We start from the raw sequence: 13,000 nt of genomic DNA on the forward strand, positions 1-13,000 counted from the left end.
CTATAAAGATCATTTTAGATCTTATAAGCATTTAGCAAAAATCTGCTTTAAGGAGACAGTGAGCAGAGGATTAATCATTTTAAAAAAGATACAGGATATCTCTAATAAGCTCATAAATCAGATTTACTCACAGAAACCCAATTATATCACTAATCAAATGACATAGCTGACCCGGAGGCCATTAAATACCCTACCTTGCTTAGTGAGGAACAAGTATGGTAATACAGAATACAGAAATAGAACATTCTGCTCCTTCATTACTGCAGTGACATGAGTAATTGTTGGCATACAACTGCGGCAACAGAAGGAAATTTGGTGAGGTTATATTTTCAGACATAAAAACATTTCATTGGCAATGAAAAAGTAGCCAATAGCAGAGCGTGGATGACCTGTACACCATCTGGGCCTGAGTCTGTGAGGTCATCGCTGAGACCAAGCCACAGAGTGACATTTCCTGTCTCCCTAAGGAGAATTACAGAGAAGAGCGCAGACAGATGTTACATATGCACACATTCAAATTCATAGCAGAATGCTACAACAATCAATTATATAAAAATAAAACAAACTTGCATAGTTTTAAAAATGTGCACACACAAACACAAAAGGAGTGAATCCCATAATTGTCACTGAAGTCCTCACTAGAGCTCAGAAAGGAACCAGACGGGATGGGCATGAGTTTTTTAGAAATGCCTGCCTGGGTGAGTCTAGGTTAAACCAGCCCAGAGGTCACCACATGCTCAAGGTATCTCTCACAGCCACAGGGAGTGTCGTCACTAAATACTTAATTACCAATAGTGAAACATAATTGCATAAGACTTTGCGGCTGTATCATTATTAGATTCTCTATAATTAAATATTACACATATACGCAGGAGTAAACTATGATTAAATAAGCAATTAATTGGTGGCTTATTCTAGTAACTCATCAGTGAACATAAAATGCATTATACAAAAGATCAATAGTTGTTTTATATTCCAATAAAAACATGACTAATGACCTATTAATACATTTATAACTATATGAATGCAGTTCTTGTCTGGCATGTGACAGTATCACATTTCCAGATATCTGATGAAACGTACCATGGAATAAGTTACTAAATTATATTACAAAAACTGGTAAAAAAACAAACAAACAAACAAAAAAAATTAACAAACACCACTGTTGTCCTCTAAATATTTTTAATAACTTTTTCAAAAAGACAAAAACATTAAATATGCAACAAAACAAAACATAATGAAGTAAACAAATTATTTAAACAGATTTAAGTGAAAAGAACAATATAAAGAATCAGAACATTTGCAGCCAATAACTCACTGATGGAAAAATAGCTAATGTGCGTTCTAAAAACTAAAACAATTTATATGTGTTACACAGAATTATTCATGTGTTCTTAAGCACCCTTGATAACAACACTGCAATGTACAGTTACTTGTATTATCAGAAAAAACAGGCACAATTCTGGATCCTGTAAATTGTGCCCTGAGAAATCTAAAAAATTTAAACAAACTCTTAGTTTAATACAGTCTAAGACAAATCTAGGATCAGAGATTTTCAAGACTGATCTGTGATTAGGTTCTCAGCACTGGGCAGTTTTGGTTACATAACAAACAAAAGCCTCAACAACACATGCAGGGTACAGGAGGGAGCTGGGTAACAACAACAGGAGATCTGTGTACCAATTATTACTTTGTATTCAGTACCCACCCCCTACAAAAAAAAAAAAAAAAAAAGACAGCAAAAACACCAAACCAAACAAGGCTCAGTTTTCTAAAGAAGAACCTGTCTGAGAAGAACATGTGTCCTACACATAGGTAAAGCAATAGTTCACCCTACTCCCCCCGACCAAAAGTAAAGTCATTATTTAGCTTTGAGTGGTATTCACTACATCAAAATTTAAGTTATCCATCTTTTCTGGTCTTTATGATATACAAAGAACTCACATGCGAATACGAACATGATACGAAAAATGAGGTGAAAGGCACGATTGCCATGCTATGGGTTTCAGTGATATCAGGATTTAGAAGCTCTCCTTAATGTAGATTAATTCTGCAGTTCGTTCAAAAACCCTTTCAAGTATTGGAAACTTGCCTGGTGCTATACTCGGCTACTTGCAGGAGAACACTAAACACAGAGACTATGATAATGCACTTGACACAGTGTATTAACATTGTAGCCATAGCTTTTAAAGAAATAGTTCACCCAGATACGATCATTTGCTTTAAATTAAATTAACTTTATACACTCTTAAAAATAAAGGTCCTTCACAGTGATGCCATAGAAGAACCTTTTCTGTCATTATTGGTTTCACAAAAGGTTCTTTGTGGCGAAAGAAGGTTCTTCAGATTATAAAAAGATAAGACAGACATGTTTTTTTAAAGAACCTTTGATTGAATGGTTCTTCATGGAACCAAAAATGTTTCTTCTATGGCATCACGGTGAAGAACTTTTTAAGCACCTTTATTTTTAAGAGTGTAGGTGACAAGATGTAGAGGGGTTTGTTTCTTCATCAGAACAGTTATGGAGAAGCATTACATCACTTTCTCACAAACATATTTGAGAATGACTACAGCATTCATATATGTTGTAATCAATATGTTCAAGGGACATTTAATCTTATCATAGCCACCAAGCAGTAGATAAAACAGCTATAGTTTATTAAGACATTCACTTATATTTTTCAGTAATGAGTCAAAGGGACTTCACAAAAGGCAGTATAATTTGCACTTTCTGTGTCAGAAGTGTTTCAGAACCACATGTTTTTTTTTTGGTCCATTCTCAAAGGAAATTGTCATGAATCAGTCCCAATAAAACTTCATGTAGTGCAAGTTTGTCCGAGCCATAATTTGAGCCAGACGTGTCTGTAAGCACCTGACATGGAATGCAGAACATGAGGACGTCATCAAGCTGTGGTGGTGGAAATGAAGACGAAAGTCCTGCAGGAAACACAGTCTACAACTCATATGCCTGTCAGATCTCATATTTCTTTACACTTTAGATTCACACTCTTCCCGTAGCTGTCAGCGCCTCACATCACAGTCAGTTTCTTTCATCTCGCTGCCTCTTAAGACTTGCTAAAATGTACCCAAAACCACTTACATGCCTTCTAACATGGTCACATCCCTTTGTGCCCCGAGGAGAAACTTCGTTAAGGTCTGGCATTCAAGATTAAAGGACTTTAAAAGGCATGCCAGTCTGAAAGAGACGTGTGTGTGTGTGTGTGTGTGTGTGTGTGTGTCTAAAAAGGGAGTTGGTCCACTGCCTTGTGACTTAAGGCTGACACACACTTTTAAAACCATTACAGCATGCTCTGACACTGATTATCCTTTGCACCGAGGGACACTTCATTTTCTGTCTCGATAAACACTACCCTCTGAGCAATGAACAACTGCACAACCATGTCTCTACAGATAAATAGATTGATAGAAAAAACATGGACAATGTCTGTTTCTCAGCTAAAGGTTACAAGCCCGCTGAGATAACATGATCTATTGTGCAATACCACCAAAAAAATACATTAAAAATGTAATTTAACCAGTTTTGATAACAGTAATGTGAAATATTATTTAATATAATGTGCTATTTTAACAAAACATTTTAGTACATTTAAAAAACATTTCATTTATTTGTGTTACAGCAAAAATGAATTTTTAGGAGCCTTTCAGAACCTTCAGAAATCTTTCTAATATGCTGTTTGGAGCACAAGAAGCTTTTCTTATTGTTATTATTATTATTATCAAAAGCTGCATACTTTAATGCAACCTTGCGAAATAAAAAAAAAATTTATTTCAAAAAGGTAAGAGAATGTAGGCTCATCTCACGTTTAAAAGCTTTTTCTGAGCATCCCAAACAGTAACGTGGGCTCAACCAATAGCATGAGAGTAGTATAAATAGTTATTGTTTTGATAACTTATGAAATATAGAATTCCTCAGACAGGTTTTCAACACATTCTGTATAATGACAAAACTTCAGGTTTTTTCATAGTTCCAAAGTTTGCATGTAGTTTGGAACTGAATGCACGTCATCACTGTATTTGAAGAAGTGTGTTTGGAGTAGGGGTGTGTCATCAGACGCACCATACCACCATCGCTTTATCTCTATTTAAAGATGAATTGTGACGTTTCTGTGATGCTAGAAGCACCATAAAGGTTTCCTAAACACCAAGACCAACATATCCTGCTCCCCCCAATCTTTCATTGCTCAGATAAAAGGTTTGATACTCACGCCACGTGTTATGGCAGAAGCTCAAAAACCAGAGCATGGCGATAGCAACATCAAGGTCACGGCTTGATTAACAGGGAATGCGTGAACTTTTCAAATACCTTGAATACAATGTAAGTCACTTTGGATACAAGAGTCTGCCAAATGAATGTAAATGTCAGATGGTTCAAACAAACAGAACAATGTTTTAAAAGCATCACAAGTGTTTACACCCCTCTGGGAAGTCAACGTACAAATAGTTTACTTATAGCCCCTCCTGGATATTAAGCAGGAATGTATCTGTTTAAGTAGTGAAAATTACCTGCATCATCTTTAACAATACTTAGCAGCCAATCCAAACCAACTAACTCGCACCACCAGCAATAATTTTAACCTCAACCATAAGTAAACTCATAAGGCATAAGGCAACATTATTTGAATAGGCTGGTTTTCCTGAATATGCCTGAATAAGTAAATTCTCCTGTAGAGGAACAGGATATAGCAGGCCACCTAACACCACCAACACCACACAGTCTGACTGCAATCCCCAGGTTTACACCAGCAGAATGGATGCACCAGACTTTGAGGGGCTTCACATGGAGGTTTGGATTTGTCATGAAAAAAAAAAAAAATGTTAAACCACCTAGGCTCCAATGATGTCTGAAACAGGACTTGGCTTTGCCCCTTGTTAGCTCTATATACTGGATTTAAGGGACAAAAGAGGAGGACAGCATTTCTCTATTCGCTTGTTAGCACCTGTCCAATTAACTGTACTTGCATTGCAGAGAAGTTTTCAAAAGGATATGTTTTTCTGTAGTCATGTTTCAGCAAGTCATGCATTCCTGTGTCCTACACAGTTCTGTGTTGGACAGTTATAGTTGCAGGTTGCTTTAGCACTAGAATGCTGCAAGCAAAGCAAGAGCACTCCAGGAATGATTAACACCACAACAACCTTGATTCTAATGAGACAGTTCAAACATCAAACAACAATTCATAAACTGTGTAAAATTGAGCATGCATATGACTTAAATGTTGGTTAAATTAATATAATATAGAAACCTCTGGCTGAAATTAAAAGCTGATAATAATTTTTTATAATGGTTAATTATAAATATTTATTCTGCAATTCTCTGAAAAACTCATGGATGCCCATTTCCACCACTGAATTAAAAATAGAAAAAAGGTAATTGAAACTTTTTTATCTCACAATTCTGAAAAAATGACGACAAACTCGCAGTTCCCTTTTTTACATTTAAGTGCTGTCAAACGATGAATCGCGATTAATCGCATCTAAAAAAAGTTTTTGTTTACATAATATATGTGTGTGCAATTAATCACATTCGATTGTCATGCGCATCTCGCCAGGTAAGCCGATCCCGTGATAAGTAGTAAATCATCATCACCTGCTTTCAGATTGATCGGCATTCACTACACAGAGCCGTAGTTCACTGACAAGCTAGGCGTAATCGCGTTTGAAATCAAATGTGATTATGAATGTGATATTGCCTAATTAAAACCTGTACAAAAATAGATCACATTGTTAGTTTAAGGTTATCAAAAAAATACATTCCAGAAGTAAAAGGCAATTAGATTACACGCGTAGAGCAGCTGTAGTATTTCAATAGAACTTGATGCGAGTAAATGCAAAAACAGCGGGGTTAAATTTTCAGTTACAGTGAAGGGCTGTGCTGTTACAGGGGGATATCTTTTGGAAATCATTAGAATCCATGTTTGAAGCAAGCCTAAAAATTAAGACCCCCATCCCCCAAATGCCACTCTCTTTTCCTGTATGAAAATAACCCAGATTACACCAACAAACATAACGTGAAACAAAGTGCACGTATCTGTGATAAAATGTCCTTCACACGGCTCCGGGGGGTAAATAAAGGCCCCCTGTAGCAAATCCATGCGTTTAATTAATTTAATTTATTTGGTCTGAAGAGAGAAGAATTCATGATAATATTTTTCTTTTAAGACTGCATATAAACTAGATACCGAAATACGTTGTTAACTGCAGCATTACTAAAAATTTACAAAAATGAATGTCTTTTCGTCAGCTAAAGCTAGACTAAAAGTATGAAAGATTCAAATGACTAAAATGTGACCTTAAACTATTAAGCATTTTCGTCTAAAGATAAAGACTAAAAGACTAAAAACTAAATCAAAAATGCCAGTCAGAATTAACACTGCATCACAAAAATCATGCTGCTCGTGTGAATTCCTTCAGAGATTGGCGTAAGCTAACAATACTTGACTGACTTCTAAGCATTAAATAAATACCACAGACATTTTAGATTATATTCCACTTTGACTTCCCTTACCTTTCGATATTAAAGTAATTATTCCTGTAATCAATGTGCCAAAAGAATGTGATTGTGCTTAAGAGGCTTTAAAATGCTGCCTATATGGGCAGCTCACCAGGCTGGAACAAAGTCTCCAAAATAATACAGGATGTTCTTTAATTTCGCTTCATTTGGATTTTTTCATATATCATAAATGATAGGATGACAGAATGCTATTTAACCATGAATAGCATGGAGCTTAAATCTATTAAGCATATATGATGTGAGATTTGATATTTAACATACGTGTTTTCCTAAAGCTCTCAGCAAGCCCTCTTGTTCACCTTGAACAATCTATAAGGGCAAGGCTTTAAGTATCAGAGTTGCTCATACACCGCGTTTTCATGATTAACTTCAAGACAGCATGCACTTCCATCACGCCACGTTTGTCCAGACAGTTTAACAGTGTGTGAGTTTAATCCAAGTTTAACACATCGAGCCAAGATTTTCAGTCAGGTTAAGGCTCACAGATTAATGAGTTGCTACCTGACTTGCATAACTAGATTAAAAACAAAAGACACTTGAGATGTGCATTTTAGCACAGAGCCGACTTCGTTTACCATGCTAGGAGATGGATACATTTCATTTGGATTACCCTGGAAACCACTTCTCTCCTATGCAAATCCACAATTCACCCAATAGAAACAAGAAACAATCTCAAGCTGTTTTGATACACCATGCCGTCCCCGTGTGAAAAAAAAAAAACTGTAAAACTTACCCGACTCCCTACCTTACCAATCTAAGTGAATAAATGTACATTTCCAGTGCATTCTTACCATTCTAAGCAACAGTCTCACGGCTCCAGAATCATTTTCACAGGCCATAAAAAATGCAACGCATGTCATCCAACAAAAGGTGGGAGACGACAAAACGACCAGTCTGGTTCCCTGTGTTTTCTCTCTCTCTTTCTGTAAACAGGCCTGTGTGATTTGTCAGGGGACTGAGGGGCCCTGTAAATGTGAAAGAAGCTGTCTGTGAACAATGAACTCAGTTACCCTCAATGCACAGTTTCAAGCCAATTCTCATCAAGCTTTACTGTGCAAAAGCTGAATTCATTTTCCATTTAAGAGCTGCAAACAATGAATTCCAAATGTTGAGGTCTTGAGTTTATTAATTATTTAAAAAGTATGTGCAAAAGTGGCATCCTGTGAGGTGGTTTTTAAGTGCCTCTTCATTCTTCAGGTTACATAACAGAGCTATAATGTAATGGATTTGAGCTGACTATATGACACCTTTCCCCAAGAAGCTCCTAGAATTGTCAAAATCCTTTGAAAACAGTGGATAAAGGCAAGAGAAGTTCATTAGCTGCACGTAGCAGTAAAGGATGAGAGTGTTTAATGCTTGTTTAATCTAATGCAACATACAGGTTTTCAAATCGAGAATCTAGAGACCCTCAGGGGGAAATGTACAGCATAAAACTGCGCTAAAAAGAATAAGAATTCTACATTTGCAGAAGTGAGGATTCTTCAAAAAAAGAACACTGTGTTCCATGGAACATAAGACAGCATACAGGTTTCGAACAACTTAAGGGTGACTAAAATGACAGAATTTATTCCTCTAAAGGAAGTGAGTAAGAGGATTTAAAAACAAACCAGAAGAGAATTCCCCACTTATGTAAATTTAATATTAATGGCTCAGACATCATGTGTCAAGGGACTGCTGACAATTCCTAGGCCAAAATTATCCTTATATCCATGTAATCTTATAAAATTCATGCTTCATGTTTTGGGCTCAATTATTCAGAATATGGGACCAAAAGTGGCCCTGTTTACCCAAAACAGTGGAGCCTAGTGGGTTGTATTCAATGTAGTTTTTCAACCTGGGCTAATTGCTTCAGATGAGGCCACCAAATCTATAGTAAAGGACAAAGGAGAGCTTCAGAGTACAGTTATTTTTGGACCGCCATCATGAAGGGTTTGGTAGAGCAGATCACAGGATGTTCTGCCGGTTTTTCAAACTCTGGTTCCGGGGCCAAGGAACACAAAACTTGTTTGTGTGTGTCGTGCTCTATAAATAGTGTCTGTGTGAAAAACAAATGGTTGTGGCCCAGAGTTTGATGTTCCAATTAGTCGATTCCAGCAGAAAAATAAGCCGCGCACCCTTGGTTATGATAACATTGATCTCAAAACTAAATTAATCTTTGTATGATATGGACAGACATTCGCACCCAGCTGTTGGTCTTTCAGAGAGCACCAGGGGCCGAAGAGAGAGCCAAGAGCGGGCTTCACATTCTACAAAGATCCATTTGTGTGCGAATATTGAAAGCTTGTGTTTAAGAAAGATACTGTGAAATGACGGTTTGTGAGGTTTGTTCTGATTACGGCAGAAGCAATAGAAAGTAAAACTGCATAAAACTCCTTAATTATCAAACATGACACAGGACACAAAACAGAATAATAACCACACTACAAAAGGCAGAAAAACTGAAAGCAAACCATTCATGATCAACATTCAATCTGTTCAAAATAAGTCAGTGACAACGAAAGCACAAACTGGTTCTCTCACCATAGACACATGTAATATGTAAGCATTACTCACACATGCCAATAAACTCTAGAATGATATACTAAACGTTGGGGTCAAAGGTTTAAGCAAATTGTTTCCTGACCTACTCTTTCCCACGATTATGTTCAGAGCATATGTTTATAGATAGATCCTCTGGCAAATGAACAGCGACAGCAGTCTTTGCACTCGGTCATAATGATCTGGCAGAGTCTCACCTGACTCAACTCCAGGTATCCAAGATTACCAGCTCCAGCAATCTGCACACCTCAACTGAGAAGCTTTCAATTGTATCACTGAAGAAAAACCTCAGTAAACAACTCTCCAATAACATTTATATTGGTTATACTATATTGATTAAAAAATAAAATGTTCAGTACAGCCATGGTCACTTACAAACGGTCATGGAAAAAGCTGCATAAATATTAAACAGAGCAACAGCAGGTTTGGAATGGATATGGGGGTGAGTAAATACTGGCATTTTTTTTCATTTGGGGGTTATTTTATAGATAGATAAAACAATACACAATTAGATAAAACAATACACAAGCTTATTTGAGTAAGCCTGTTTTGAGTGTACAATTGCCTGATTTCAGTGCTATTTGTAAAAACACAAAATCAAGTTGTCAAAAGCCTGAACAGTCTAAAACAGAAAGCAGCCTTCAAGTCCTACAGATAACCTTTAACTGAACCATCTTGACAGGAGCTTCATACAGCTGCCTTTTGTCTTGGGTCACTGCAGGGGCTGAAGACAGAAGTTGCTTTTTAATCTGATGTATAACAAGATTCTCAGTCAAATCTTGACATGACTTTGTGTGTATGATCTTAGATCAAGGAGAAAGCGCAAATTCTATCCAGAGATTCTTACATAATTTAAGTCCTTATATTACATGAACTAAATGCCTCCTTTGATAACTAAAAAAATATATAAGTTAATTTACATTCACAATCTAATATGTATATGCTTCATAGACAAGGTTTTCTTTCCTACAGAAATATTTTACATTTATTTAAAAAAAATCTGACCCTTTCAAAATCTCAAATGCATCATGCATATGTATCTTCATGAGAAAACCTTATATAGTTATCAATATAGCATTAGACTACTGTTCAAAAGTTTGGGGTTAGAACATTTTTTTTTATTCTGTTTTCTTCAGCATGGATGTATCTAATGTATCAAAGAAAGTATAAAAGACATTTATAATGTTACAAAAATATATATATATTTCAAATAAATGCTATTTTTAGAGCTTTTATTCATCAAAGTATCATAAAAGAAGAAATCATGGTCATATTACAATCACATGACACCAAAGACTGGCGTAATGAAAAAAATTACATATTAAAATATATTAAAATGATGAGGCTACAGGCATCCTGGAGTTCTTCATCTACTCATTGCTGGCTGACATTGCCCAATTCAATTCATTTCCAAACCCAAAACACTACAACACACGAAGTGCATGGACTAAACAATTACTTTCCAAGCCTTACATGCACTAACAGGTCTGACCAGTCTGCTCTACAAAAGACTGAATCACCACATCCAAGCCCTGTAAGCAATTCTTTTAACAGCACACACTGACAGTTCAATCCACACACTCCTTACAGGTGTATACAAAACATTAAAGCTCTGGGCTGGCTCCTCTGAGACCATCCTACAGACTTAAAACAAATAAATGACATTAGAAGATGCAACAAACGCAAGGAAACCACTGTAATAATAACAGTATTAAACGTACTCAGCTGAGCACTGTGTGATTAAGTTTCAATCAAGCTCTTTGTTCTTGATTTGATTAAAGTCTACTTTGCACTAATAACAGATCTGCGCAAAAAAAAACGTCCCATTAATATCCTCTAGGACATTAAGAACTAACAATAGGTCTTGTGCTTAAGGTGTTTTCTTGTTCTGTGTTACAATTGGGTAATTGTGAAAGGTGTGAACAAATCACACCCGAGACGTTATACCACTGATATACCACTTGACAGATAATGAGCGACATTAAACATCCTACATTACATGAATTGATTTTACATGACACTTAATAGAGCACAAATGGATCTAAGGCAGAGTGCATTTGAGGATAACCATGATGAAAAGTGTAGAGGACATTTAAAGGATAGAATGGCATTTCATTCATCAGAGCCAAGGCTACGGATGGAAAATATTTCCACATTTTATGGCTAAAAAGACATTCACCATGAGACAAGCAGACAAACATGATTACTCAGCATGTTCCATGTACAAAAGGATTTGCCACAGGATTACAGATAAATACAATCTACAAAAGACCACTGACACTGTGGAGGATATGCCATATTTCACAGCATAAGGGATTTACAGTACAGGAAATTAAGAAAGCCAATTCAAGCCAAACATACAGTATTGAATGTAAAAGTTGGAATTTGTTCAGTCTAAGTTCAGTTAGTTGACAGTACAATTTGCTCCATTGCGGTTAAATTGAAAAGTGCTGGAAAGTCTTTTTCTGTTATGTATCAATCTCTTAATTATGAGACAATGTTTCTGGAAGAAAACAACAAACCAGGTACCAGCTGGTCACAAGAGTTTAAGTTAGTTTTTGGAAGATGGTTACTGGTCGGTCAGCTAATGACCAGCTTGAACCAGTTCAACCCAGCTACTATGTTACCAACAGGAACCCTCAGACTATTCAAATGATGAACAACGATAAAACAAGCTTTATCCAATCTTTAGGAAAACCTTTTAAAATCTGTTAATTGCAAATTCATTATGAGTCAAGTTACATTGTCCTAAGAAACCAGAAACATAAACTCACGAAAAAAGTAACTACAGTTATGTATCTGCATGACCAATCACAAAACTTGTAATTCCATGCATAGCAATTAAAGTTAAAGCAAAAATAACCATCTAGATTAAACCCATAGACCTCAAAAACACAGAATGATGCATGGGATATTTCTAGCAATACCTCACACATCCTCTGCTTTTTGTCCAGTAGCCCAATCTGAAGGGCAACACCCCTGTAACAGACCCACACACATTCGACGGGCTTCATTGTCTCTCAATACTTCAGCTTATGTCGAAACGAAGGAGTTTTCATTATTTAAAATGCGAGTTTTTGTCAATGAGACATGGCAGACTCGAAGCCCAGACAATAAAAGATGTGGGATCAAACTGCAGAAGCGTTTCCAAATGGAACCAGTAGATAAAGAAACATAAGACCCAAACATTAGAAGATTTCATCTCAGGTTACTCTTTTACAGCACATCATCTTCTACATTGTCTCTGTCACCAATAAGCAACGATAGAAAAAGACTCTGGATGCAGCAGGGAGAATCTGTGGTTTGTCTTAAATTAATAATCCATATATACGATATTATATCGATTGTATGCTAAGAAAACGAGCTAATAAATGGTGATCCTCTCTCCACTTCTTAGTCATCGAAACTGGGTGTGAAACCTTTAGCCTGGGTTTGATTTGGAATGTCACTAGGATCAAACGAAACGTCACGCGTGAGCCATATGAAACTTGCTACATTCTAAAAGCTAAACGTTATAATGTATCAAACTCTGACATCGTTTCTGGCGGTAAAGGTGTTTTTGTAAACCAGCAGGACATACCGACAATACACAAGCAGCATGACTAGGACACCTTTCCTGAAGTCATGTCAAAAACCGAGTTGTTTGTTAGTGAACAAAAGGCCACAAGGAGCAAGGAATGGAAAAGTGCGCCTACCCAAAGATCCGTTCCCCAGCTCATAGCGAAAAAACTCCGAAAAACTGATGTCTCCGCCGCTTAAAACTCCAGGGCTGCTTGTTCTTCCCTCTCTCTGTCGTCGTGTAACTCACTACTCCAATGAAGCCAGCAGCGACAACCTCACGGCTCAGGCTTTTCCCATTTCCGACACAAAATGCACCTCTGCCGCGGGGAAATGGAGGTATGCGTTTGTCCATTAGCGCCCCCTATTCACCAA

The sequence above is a fragment of the Carassius auratus genome, unplaced genomic scaffold, assembly GCF_003368295.1.
Source record: "Carassius auratus strain Wakin unplaced genomic scaffold, ASM336829v1 scaf_tig00214103, whole genome shotgun sequence".
Classification (NCBI taxonomy): Eukaryota; Metazoa; Chordata; class Actinopteri; order Cypriniformes; family Cyprinidae; genus Carassius; species Carassius auratus.